The sequence below is a fragment of the Chamaea fasciata genome, unplaced genomic scaffold (genome assembly GCF_029207755.1).
Source record: "Chamaea fasciata isolate MVZ Bird 193981 ecotype frontalis unplaced genomic scaffold, bChaFas1.0.hap1 SCAF_18, whole genome shotgun sequence".
NCBI classification, from domain to species: domain Eukaryota; kingdom Metazoa; phylum Chordata; class Aves; order Passeriformes; family Sylviidae; genus Chamaea; species Chamaea fasciata.
In genome coordinates this window covers 12,063,688-12,075,042 of record NW_027094103.1, presented here as the reverse complement: position 1 = coordinate 12,075,042, position 11,355 = coordinate 12,063,688, and the positions used below count along the sequence as shown (strand labels likewise).

The 11,355-nt window shown below is 52.7% G+C and overlaps 1 protein-coding gene across 11 annotated transcripts in view; it reads left to right on the top strand.

Moving 5' to 3' along the window:
- The first annotated feature begins 603 nt into the window (after window positions 1-603).
- Window positions 604-11,355, top strand: part of NCOR2 (nuclear receptor corepressor 2) — a 227,097-nt gene continuing 216,345 nt past the window's right edge. For 4 of the 11 annotated variants that reach the window (XM_066199399.1, XM_066199387.1, XM_066199389.1 and 1 more), the window contains exon 1: window positions 612-742. The gene's annotated coding sequence lies outside the window, so the exon portion shown is untranslated. Of the gene's footprint in view, window positions 743-11,355 lie in introns of all 11 variants that reach the window. The other 7 variants (XM_066199391.1, XM_066199390.1, XM_066199386.1 and 4 more) reach the window with 3 other exon arrangements.

Genomic DNA, 11,355 nt, shown 5'->3' with positions numbered 1-11,355 from the left:
GGCAGCAGCACTGAGGCGACTGGTGGCACTGATAAACCCTTGGTGACGGGGATGGAAGAGGGTGATGGAGGTACAGTGGGTGACAGGGATGAAGTGGATGACACGCGTGATGGGGTGGTGAGGGTACAGCGGGTGACAGCACTACAGCGGGTGATGGGGATGAAGTGGGTGATGGGGGTAAAGCCTGTGACGGGGATACAGCCGGTGATGAGGATGAAGCCAGTGACGGAAGCACAGCCGGTGATGAGGATGAAGCCGGTGACGGGGCCACAGGCGGTGTCCGATCGCCGTCCCCGCGGCGGCTCCGCCGGGTCCCGCCGGGCGCTGGGCGGCGCGGGCGCACGCGGCCCCTTTAATGCGCGCGGGCGGCGCAGCCCCGCTCCGCCCCGCCCCGCCCGGCCGGCTGTGGGGCGGCCTTAGGGACCGACCGAGCGACCGGCCGAGCGACCGACCGAGCGACCGACCGCCGCGCCGGGCCGGGCAGGGCAGGGCTGGGCAGGGCAGGGCTGGGCTGGGCTGGGCGCTGCGGGGCCGGCGCTGCGGCGAGGGGCGGCCCGGCCCCACAGACGGACGGGCGGGCGGACAGGCTGGGCGGGCGGCGCGGCTCGCAGCCCCATGGCTCTGGATTTATAAACACGGCGCAGATGGCGGGGCCGCGTCCCCGCGCCCGGCGCTGCCCCGCCGGCCGCTGAAGCGCTGAGCGGCGGCGGCCATGGGGGGCGGCAGCTGCCGGCGGGATTAGGTAAGTCGGGAGGGAGGGGAGCCCCGGGGGAGCCCCCGGTGCCGGGGTGCGGGCGGGGGCCGGGCTGGGGGGGCCGCTCCGCTCCCCGCAGGTGGGGGGAAAGGCGGCCGCGTTACGTAAAAATGAAAATGTGCCACGGGAGCTGCTCGCCGGGGAGAAACTTTCTCCTTTTCTTTTTTTTTTTCTTTTTTTTTTTTCTTTAATTGGGGGGGGGTTGGTTTTGCTGGTTTTGGCCTCAAGGGAACGCGCCGCCCGGGAGCGCGGGGGAGCCCCGCGCTTGGCAGACTGGCGGGGACACCCCTCTGCGGGGTGGGGGCATCCAAGGGCCTTTTTCTACCCCCTTTTCCTCTATTTTTTATATTCTCCCCTTCTTTCAATCCCGCTGTATTTTGCGGCTCTTGCCCCCCGCGCTATGGAAGGCGGTGGGCTGGCCCTGACCGGCGGCCGGAGCAATGAATGAGCACCCGAGGGGACAGCGAGCGGCCCGCAGCCGTGCCGGGGGGTGCCGGGGGCACGGCCGGCTCCCGGGCACGGCGAGAGCTGCAGGGCTGCCTCCTCGGGCGGTGTGCTGTTCGCTGTGTAAATATTTACGGGAGGTAACTGAGACGGTGTCTGCAGGCAACAAGTGCACGTTTCTCTGAACCCCAGCTGCGGTCTCTGGAGTGATGGCTTTTTTTCTCTCTCTTTTTTTTTTTTTTCTCTGTTGATTCTTATAATTTCCTGTTCCCTGTTCTCCCTCGGCCCTTCCTCCTGCTCCCTTGCCCTGACAATGCACAAAGAGCAGGCTGCAGTGGGTGCAGGCAGCTGCCTGCCATGTGGGCTGCTGCCAACACCACTGAAGCAGCAAAACCTGCAGGACTCGGGCTGGGGCTGCCTGGGGCGCCGGGGCCGTGTTGACCCGACAAACCCAGCCCTGCTTCCAGCGCTTTGAACCCTGTGGAAGGGCCAGCACGCCCGCAGGCGCTGCTGCCCGCGCTGGAGGCTCCGTCTGCTCCCTGAACTTTGTGTTTTGGGTCAGCTCAAGAATGTGCGGGAGAGAGGACGGTGCTGCTGGAGGTGATGTGTGCAGTGGGTGTTTCCTAACCCCGTTGGTTCACAGGCGTTTATGGTTTGAACTCTTTCGGCGACTTCTCCCTCAGTATTCCCGTGAAGCAAAGGTTGGCGCCCTGGATGCCTGAAAACACGTCAGGGTTTTGCTGGATCTGGTGTTTTTAATCAGTTTGGTGGATGTGATTTTGTTCCGCTGGTACTCCTTGGTCGTGTGGAGTGAGAGTTTTTCCGTTTCCATTTAGTACAGAGTTTTTATCAGCTAGGTTAAGTTTAAATTTGCCGTGGGCTTTACTGATAAAAATTTGGTACTTTTACTGATCCATAAAGGGAACCAGCGTGAGTTGGGACAACTGGGTGAGCATTTCCCTCTCTTCTGGAAGTGGTGATGAAACTCTTCAAGGGGCTCTAGTGAAGCCGTGTATTCCTGGATGGTTTTAATGAAATCGTACTTAATTCTCTGAGTTCTCAGTGCTGACTCGTTGGGTGACTTTGGGATTTAGCTCAAGCCTGTGTGCCTGGGTCTGCCAGCTCTGTGCCTTGGGTGAGGAATTCAGCGAGCAAGGCTGGCAGAGTGGGTTGGGGCTGAGTCCCACGGAGCCGCGGGAGGGAAGTTTTGCGTGTGACAAATATTTTATAACATCAGTTGAGTAAGTTTCGCTGCGAGAGAGACTCTTGCAAAACGCGTTTAGTTTATTGAAAGCAAACGCACTCAAACCTCGGTTTGTTGCTGCCAGAAGGGAAAAAGTAGAAGCTATTTTTGGTGTGAGAGAGGAGATGGGGCGCGCACATGTCTGGGGCAGGAAAACACTGGTACTTTGTTCTTCTGGCTTCATGTGGGTGGTGGTTTCTGTTACTTAGCCGTGTGTTTCTGCCAAGTTGCAAAACATACCTGGTTCTGAAACCCCTGCGGAGGTCAGGGCTGGCTCTGCGGAGCTGGGCCCGGGCCCGTACGGGAACACCTCCCACGTCAGCATCTCCAGCGCTGGGAGAGGCGGGTGGGTGCCTCTGCCTTCACACCTTTGAGCTCCAGGGAGGTGACTGGCATTTTTTGGCGACAGGATCTGCACTGAAACCATAAACTCGTTTCGTGCAAGCCACCAACCAGCTGCTGCTTGGCAATACCTTTCACTTGCTAATGGCTGTGGTTGGATTTGAACCAAGCTGCCTCCAGTGGAGGTTGCACTAATCCCTGGAGCCATCCTGCGCTAAACCCGAAGAGAGTTTGGTTCAGGCCGTGTTCACATCTTGTAATTAGGAGATCCAGTCTGGTAAAGGCAGTTTTGTTGTGATTGGCAGCGATGGTGTGCATGCAGCTGTGCTGATAGCTGCACGTGTGTTGAGAGCTCCCTGTCTCATCTCCACGGCAGCTCAGGACTGCGCTAGCTGGAATTGGGTCACAGGAGATATCTTCATCTTTTGTGACACGGCTGTGAATTATTTGTCCCCCTTGATGGCTCCCAGTGTTCCTCCCACTGCTGGTTCTGGTTTTTAGTGGCCTCTGCTGCAATACCGTCCTTTTGGAAATTGGGAGAAACCTGTTTGAACCCAGCTATAATTCATGTGCCTGAGATGCCATAATCTTCATGGCCCTGGGACGGGGGAGGAAAGTTACAATCTTGTCGGTTTCTAGATGAGTGGGTACAAAAGGAGGATTAAATTGGTAAATCTTCAGTGGGTTTTGGGTGGCTGATTAGAGCAGTTGTGAAGGGGAGTGAGCTGGAGAGGGCCTTTGGGGTGAAGGTACTCCCCATCCCTAACCCAGTGTCTCATTCTGACCAGATCGCTTCCCAAGTCAGAAAACTGAGGCTGACGGGGTTATGTGAAGTTCAATGTGTCAGAGCAAGTCTGCTGGAGAGCTGGTGAAGAGTCTCTTTCTCCATGAGTGCTTTGCTTGTTCAGTGTGAGGGCTGTTACTCCCAGTGGCAAAGCGCTGGTTCCCCCTGGGTTTAGTGCCTGTGAGCAGTGGTCCCTAAATACAGACCATGGGCTTAGCTGCAGGGGTGCACAGGGATGGAAATCCAGGCCAGTGTGTTCTTAAGAGGACTGTTATTTTTGTGCAGTTGCATTTGTGGGAACCGTGGCTGGCTTTAGTCTTCGCTGAGAGTTTTCAGCGGAGAGCAGGGTCAGCTCTAATGGAGCTGGAAATGAGGTATAGCAGCACCCGGTCGCCTCTCTGATTAGTGACTGAGGCTTTTGCAGCTGCTTAAGGATTTGGGCATTGTGAGGTCATGGATTCTCATCTAGGCTGCTGTGGCACAGGCTCCTGCACAGCTTTGAAGGGCCCTTGCTGTGTATCGATGTAGGAAAGCAGTGGAGAATTGCTATTTGTGGCTGGGCTTGTGCTGGCACACAGGTGTTGAGGTCTCCAATTTGCCCTGGAATGTCAAGGAATAGATCTTCACATTGCAGTAGAAAATGGAAATGTGTGTCATTTAATGAGCACGGCTAGGGCAGAGATGCTTCCCAAAAAGAAGATTGAAGAGGGAGCTGGAGCTCCAGAACAGAGGGCACGAAAGCGCCTGTAAAAGCTTGGTCAGAGTGAGGGATGGATCTGGCAGGAAGGGAAGGAGGACAGAAGAGCAGAAGGAAATGAATGATTTGTCAGTTTTGGGAAGTGATCCCTAACCTGAGCACGAGGCAGTGGCGGGACTATACTGGGAATTGAGAAATCTGGGCTGCACCCCCAGTCCTGCTGCCCTCCCCACTTGTGTCACTTCCCTTCTCAAGGCCACCAGTTCTCTGTTCCTGCCAACCTGCCTTCGGCAGCTGGAGTCTCCCTGGGGTGTGCACTGTTCCTTATTAAAGGCAGCAGGGTGCCCTAGGAGGGGAAGTTTCTGGTGAGCCGGCAGTGCTCACAGGGCAGCAGCTCCCCTGCCACCTCCACTGTGTGAAGCTGAGAGATGTGACCTGGCAGAGGGTGGGCAGGCGAGAGGAGGCACTGATTGCTGCAGACCCTGCTGCCAGCAGTGTGTGCTCAGCTGCTGATCCGAATCTGGCTTGGAGAGGCCCAGAGAGGAGCCCTGCCTGCAGGGCAGAGGTGACTGACACTGGAAGAAAAGCAGTGAAGATGGAGGTAGGTGGCCATGACTGTGATTGTTACCACAGTGCCAGGGCTGGAGGGGATCTGGGGCACGGGGAGGGGACAGGGAGGGCACGGCAGTGATTATGTGCCTGCTGGGTGCATGGTGGATGCTGATAATGGTTAGTGCTCTCTTTATAGCGGCGGAGTACTGAGCAAACATTAATGAATGTAAAGGATAGCAGCTCTGTCTAGTTGCAGAGAAGGGAAGTTACTCCAAATTAACTTTATGGTCCGTGAAACTGAAGGTTATTTAAAAAAATAATAACGCAAATGGAAACGCTGAAGTTTTTCAGAGTCGCTGAGTACGCTGCTTGTTGTTTAATGCCTTCCATTTTTTTCACTCCCAGTCTGTGTTTTTGGCTCAGGAACAAATTACAAGCAATATCAGCTTACGCTTGGATTTGAACCCACATTGCTCTTAGTCAGCTAAAATATTTCCCCTTATCACCGTTCCCATAATGTTTATTTTAGACCGGATAGCATCATGGCTTTTCTGCTGGCTGTAGGGAAGAAGCCAGTCTTTGAAATAGCCCAGCACCTTGGAAAGAAATGATCTCAAAGCCTGTTTGGTTTCTGAACGAGGTGCAGCTTAATTTTCCACCGAGAGGTTTATGCAAGGCTGTATCCCAGAACGTTTCGCGGCATTAAAAACCCAGGAGGTGGCAGATGGATGAATTGCTGACAGATTTAAAATCGTACGACGAACATAAAGCATTCAGACGTGAGGCCAAGGCAGCAGGAAGGTTGCAGGGAGAAATGGAGGCAGAAAGGTCGAATAAGTTATTCTGGGCAGAAGAAGATGTGCAGGCTAAGGCAGGCTCCAGTGGGTTCAGTGAGGGGAAGGGAAGGCCTTCAAGAGAAGGGATCTGTTGAGGAGTGTGTTCCCATCATAGCACTTTGTGTCCTGGACTGGTGGTGAGAGGAGGATGAGGAGGAGGAAGGGTGCCAAGCTGAGCGTTGATGAGGCCAGGAGTGGGGTTGCCCTGGGAGGAGACGATGTGGTGGGGTCCAAATAGTTTCCTCCTGTGGGGAGTGATCTGAGGGAGGGTGCCAGCGCGCAGGGAGGCCGGGGATGGTGCGGGTATTGTCTCTGGAGGCTGCTGGCCTGGCTCTGGCTCTCTGGGTGGGTGGTGCGTGTGTCAGGGAGAGAGGCAGAGCCGGCAGGATTTCCTCTCTGCGGCGCTGCCTCCTGGGTTAATAACTAACCAAGCAGTCTAGGTTTATCCTTTCATTGTGGAAGAGAATTATTTACATAATAGCACTCCGCGTAATCTTTATTTAGCATTGTTTCCCTGGCGTAACACTGGACAGAGCGGCGGTGCCCAGAAATGCAGTTTTGGCCTAAACGTGTGGGAAGTTAACTCTTCCAGCTGGGTGTGCTTCTCTCTGCCTGCTCAGGGAGCTGGCTGTAAACTGAATAAATATTTCAGTGGTGTGACCATCTATCACGGAGTTTTTGGGACTTTTGCGTCTTCTGCGCTCTGTTTTCTGCAGAGTGCTCTATGCTGGTACCTGGATGTTGTCTGCCAGCTTCCTAAGCAGCACAGTTTGGGTTTGTCCTGTGCGTGTTAGGGCAGGAGAGTAGTTTGCAGTGTGCTCTTCCTTGTCTCTGCGTTGAAGAAAGCAGAAGGAAAGAAATGTGTCAGCCCGTGGGTGGAGGATGACAGGATTTGGGAAGGTTCCTGGTGCAGATCATCCCATCGTCTGTGATCAGTCCCTGAGGACTTGCTGTCTCCCAGGTGGGCAGGTTTCATCCTCCTCAGGGAGTGTTTAATGGCAAGGTCTGGAGGCTTAGGTGGTTGTGTAAAGAGCTGGGGCCTGATTATTGCAACACAGCACGGTGAAGGACAGAGCCCTGCGCTTGGGTGTCAGTGGGATGCGGGGGGAGAATTGAATTGCTGAGTAGGATGACAGGCAGAATCAAGCTTTCTGAAAATCTGCCTGTGCCTCCAGCTGTGCAGTGCTGGCTGGAGAGGGTGGAGGGTGCCTTTTCCTCTCCACACTGCGGGATGTGTGGGCTTCTAACAAGCTGTGGCGAACAATGGAAAGTTGGCTTTCTTCTGAAAATATTTTAAAACCTTATAAAATTACTCCAGCGGCTGCATTTTTATAAGAGCAGATCTCAGCTGCGTGGTACTTGATCGCTTCATAAATAGCTCAGTCTTTGGCCTCTGCAAACTTCTCCAACCCGTACCTGCAGTGCTGCAGAAACCCTGGTGAGCACGTGGCTTATCAGTGGCAGCACCTGGCTCTTGGAGCAGAAGCGTTGCGTGCAAGTGTTTACTGCCGAGGCCGCGTGATCTCCTTGGTCTTGATGTTGCAAGGAGCTGGTTTTTTGGAAGGCTGTGAGTCCCCAGCGATTCACACTGGGTTACCTGATGGTGCAGGCAGGGCCTGGGCTGGATGTTGGCTCGGGAAGGCCTCTCGTTGCCATGGGGCGATGCGGCTCCTGTGTCAGTTTGTGCTGGTGATATGGACATTACTCGCTCAAGCCTGAAACTTGCTGAAGCAACGGTAACTCGTTAACACCCTCTTTGAACCAATTACACCTGGCAGGGTGAGTTTGCATTGGATCGGTGCTGAGATGTGTGGCTGTGGCATTCCTGATCCCGGAAGCTTTGTCCGCTGCCTCCTCCAGCCCATGCCCTTACCACTGTGGGCTTCGTGACATCATGTGCTGTGTGAATCTTGGGTGTGTGTCGGAGCAGGGGTGTTTGGTACCACAACTGTGTGCTCGGGAAGTTTCTCCAGTGGTTTGGTAGGGGTGTTTTTATGGCATCTGAACCTCAAATAACTACAGCCCCTGTTTGGCGTAAGAGTTTTTTGTGTTTAGCAGAGGGGATGACTCTTTCCAATTGGAAAAACTTCCTTGGTTGAGTCCTTGCGTTTCTGTGGGTACCACATCATATAATGCCATTAATAAACTTTTCAAGCTCCATCTTGAAAGCAGTTACAACTTCTTGTTTTCTTTCTTTTTGGTTTTTTTTTTTCCTTTGCTGTAGTGTTTCAAGCTCATGCCAGAGTGTCAGCTTCATTTCTAGGTCACCGGTCTGCCCTTTCATTTCCCCCTCACGCTCAAGTTGGCCGGCTTGTTTTGATTTGGTAATATGTGAGGTGGTGTCCACAGACAAAACCAGGCAGGCCGGTGAAATTCATGTTTCCCTGCAGCCTTGTTCTTGTTGTGCGTGTGAATAATAATTTCCAAATGCTAGACCAGAGGTGGTTAAAGCTGTCAGAGAAATAAAATGCAGCAAAGTCTGCGTTACAGGAATCTGTGCGTTCAGTGTTTTGGGAAAACTCTCGGAACTGGCAGTGGAAAAAGCCTTCAGAATTCTTACTTCAGGCTTTCTAGTCTCAAATGTCGCTTGTTTGGGAGGTGCTGATGAGGCAGCCTGAGCATATCCAGGCTCTGCAGGCGGCTGGTTGCTGCTGGCTGGGGGGGGGACCTGGGATCAGCAGCGCTCCCTTTGTGGGCTTGCTCTGCCGAGTTGTTTGGGATCCAGAGCTACAGTTGAGATCTTTTTGCATGCTGTGGCCACAGGCACCTGGGCAGCCTTGTGGCTGGAGCTGCTGAGCGTGACTGGCGAAGGGCGGAGGGCTGAAAGGCTTTCTCTGCAGCCCCAGTGGATGCTTGAGTGGAAATGAAGAGCTGAAAATCTTTCTGGGGAGCGGCACACGGTGTCTTGCTTGCTCTGAGTGAGCACGAGTGCTTGTTTTTGACGGAGCTGCAAGGCAATGGGTATTCAGAGGTTTTTATGCAACTTCGGTGTTGGGACGGTGAAGCAGTTGTCATGTCATCAGTTAAGATGTGTTGAGCGTCCTTATTTTTGGAGCAAATGATCCTGCTGACAGCATGTATAGGAGGTGTCAGCCAGCCTTTTTTTTTCTTCTTCCTCTCTATTTTTTTTTTTGCTTCATTTGTAGGTTTTAGTTTTGGCTTTACTTTGATATCTTGACAGGGTTGCTGCTAAAAAAATTGTTGGGATGGGTTTTTTCCTTTTTTTTTTTGTGATGTCTACGTGTCTTGAGATGCCATGATTAGAGATGCACATAAAGAGCTGCTGTGGTTTTGGTCCAGAACCCAGGCAGCTGCCAGCAGCGTTCCTGAGGGCTGTGTGGTGTTGGAGTGAGAAACACTGCAGGGTTTTGGGTTTTCTCCAGCATTATGAAACAGAAGTAAAGAGAGAAGTCAGCATGTACCTTAAGGGTTGTGTTTTTATTTTAACTCGCTCACAGTGGAGAGCTGAGGTTTGCATCTTCTCCGCTGAGACTGGTGCTCGTGAAATCTAACGCGCTTCTGTGAATGTCCTTAAACTCTGCCAACAGCAGGGAAGGCTGAGAAGTGGGGAATTTGCTTTGCCCTGAGGTGCAGGAGTCGTGCTGCAGAGGCAGACACAAGCACCCTGGTTGCTCCTGTTTCCCCTGCCAAAGGCAGAGTGAGTTTTGCTCCGGTTCAATGAGACGAGAGCTTTAAACTCCATCTGTGTCTTATTTTTTTTTTTTTTCTGCATTTTGTTGGGTTGTGCTTTTTCTATGTCTGTGGATTTCTTCGCAGCAGGAGGTTTCAGTCCCCACACAATGTATTATTGTGTTTGCCTCGCTCTAGTTCCTTGTTTCATGCGGAAACACCTTGAACCTTTGGCTGAGTTGGAAGGTGGGTGCAGAGTCGGGCCCGTGGGGCTGTTCCAGGAAAACGTGTCCGTGCACGACTCCTCAGCCTTGACTTACCCGGCTGCTGCTCCAGGCACTGAACGTGTTTGGCTAACACAGGCACTCCCCTGCCTCCCCATCAGGCAGTCTGCACACACTTATTTTTGTTTTGGAGGCTGATCCCTAGGGTAGGAAGGCTGTAGCCAGAAGTGAGTGTTCACACTTGCCTTTATGAACTTCTTGAGTGTTTTGCCAATTAATTCTTAGGTAACTGAGGCTGAAATACCTATTGTAAAGGACACAGCCAAGAATGGTGCTATCCCTGCTATTCTTCACTCATTCCAGTTTATGCAAAACTTGATGTCAAGGTTTTGCCTGTGCTGTCTTGGCCATTTGCAATCTGCTTTACGAAGCCTCTTAACCAGCAGAAAAAAATGTGTAAATAAATACAACGGCTTCACCTTGCAGCCTTGCCAAGTCACTTCGGTGTGTGTTGAGGGGGCAGAACAATTAGTTACAGAGGCAAATAGTCTTCTCCATGTTGTGTGCTCCTGTCACCTGGCCACCTCCCAATTTTTTGGTTAGTGTAACAGAAATCTGTATCAAGCAGCTATTTTAAGCCTGTGCAGAGAGTGGGGGGAGGCTAGCAGCTGAACATTAACCTGCCGAGAAAGGTGGAGCTGAATTGGAGCTCTTGGTGGGGTTGGGGCTGTCAAACAAGGGTGAGTCCTGCTTGTTTTTTCACGGCATCTAGCTCGCTTTGTTTAAGCCGCGTTTCTGAAATCGGGGGACTTGGGTAATAGCGTTGTTTGGAGGAGTTTGCCACCTCACTGCCTCTCAGCATGTTCCTATCACGGTGCTTCTCTCTCCTGTTATTTTTGACCTGAGTAGCTGAATGGATGTCTTCACCAAGCAGTCGTGGTTTTGTTTAAGCCATCACCACTTTGTTGAAAGTATGGGTGTGGGATGTGGAGCCAGGGGACACGGGGCCTGAAACCAGGGAAGAGTGACTGTAGTTGACACAACTGGTTGTGTTTCAGGAGTAAATTTCCCAGGACTGAAATTCCCATCTAAGGGGGAGATATTCCCCCCAGAGTTGTGTACAGACCTGTTTGCAGGCATGTCACGGGTCTCTCTCAAGCATGGGACACACCAGTCGATTTTGCAGCGGGTGATTCAGACCCTCAGGCGGGATTCTGTTGGTGTTCCTGCAGCAGTTTCAGCTTGGAGTCAAGCTCAGGCAGTATTGTAACAGTTAGTCTGGACACCTGGGGAGGTCTGTGGTATTTGTTGCTTTTCTGTGAGCTGGGAACGAAGTGCTTGGTTCTGAGTGGTGACTGGGAATGTTCCTCTGTGGCAGCGCTTGGGTTTTTCACATTGTTGCAGCTTTGTGCTGGCTGCTGCAGCACCTTTGTTCCTTGAGCCTGGCTTGTGCACCCCGAGAGACTCAAGTGGTGTGTGCTTTTGTGCCCTGGCCCTGCATATCCACGGTGAGCTGGTGAAGAGCAGAGTTGGGCAGAAGCCGTCCTCTGTGCTATGTGCAGCTTCTGCAGGCATCGGTCCTGGCTCAGCGAGGCACCTGATGAGCAGAGAGTGAGAAGGAAGGTCCTTTCCTCAAGGGAGATTAAAACTGCTCTGCCACAGGAGCCCTGCTGAATTACAAATTGCTTTTTCTCTCCCACTCTTTTCTAAATCTGCTGCTGTTCCTGAAGTTGCAGTAGATTTTACTCGTGTGTGCTAGTGCATGGGTGAGTGTTTGCTGCGGAGCAGAGTTGTAAGCAGCTGACACGGTGTTGATCATAATGTAACTAATGACACTTAAAATGTTTGT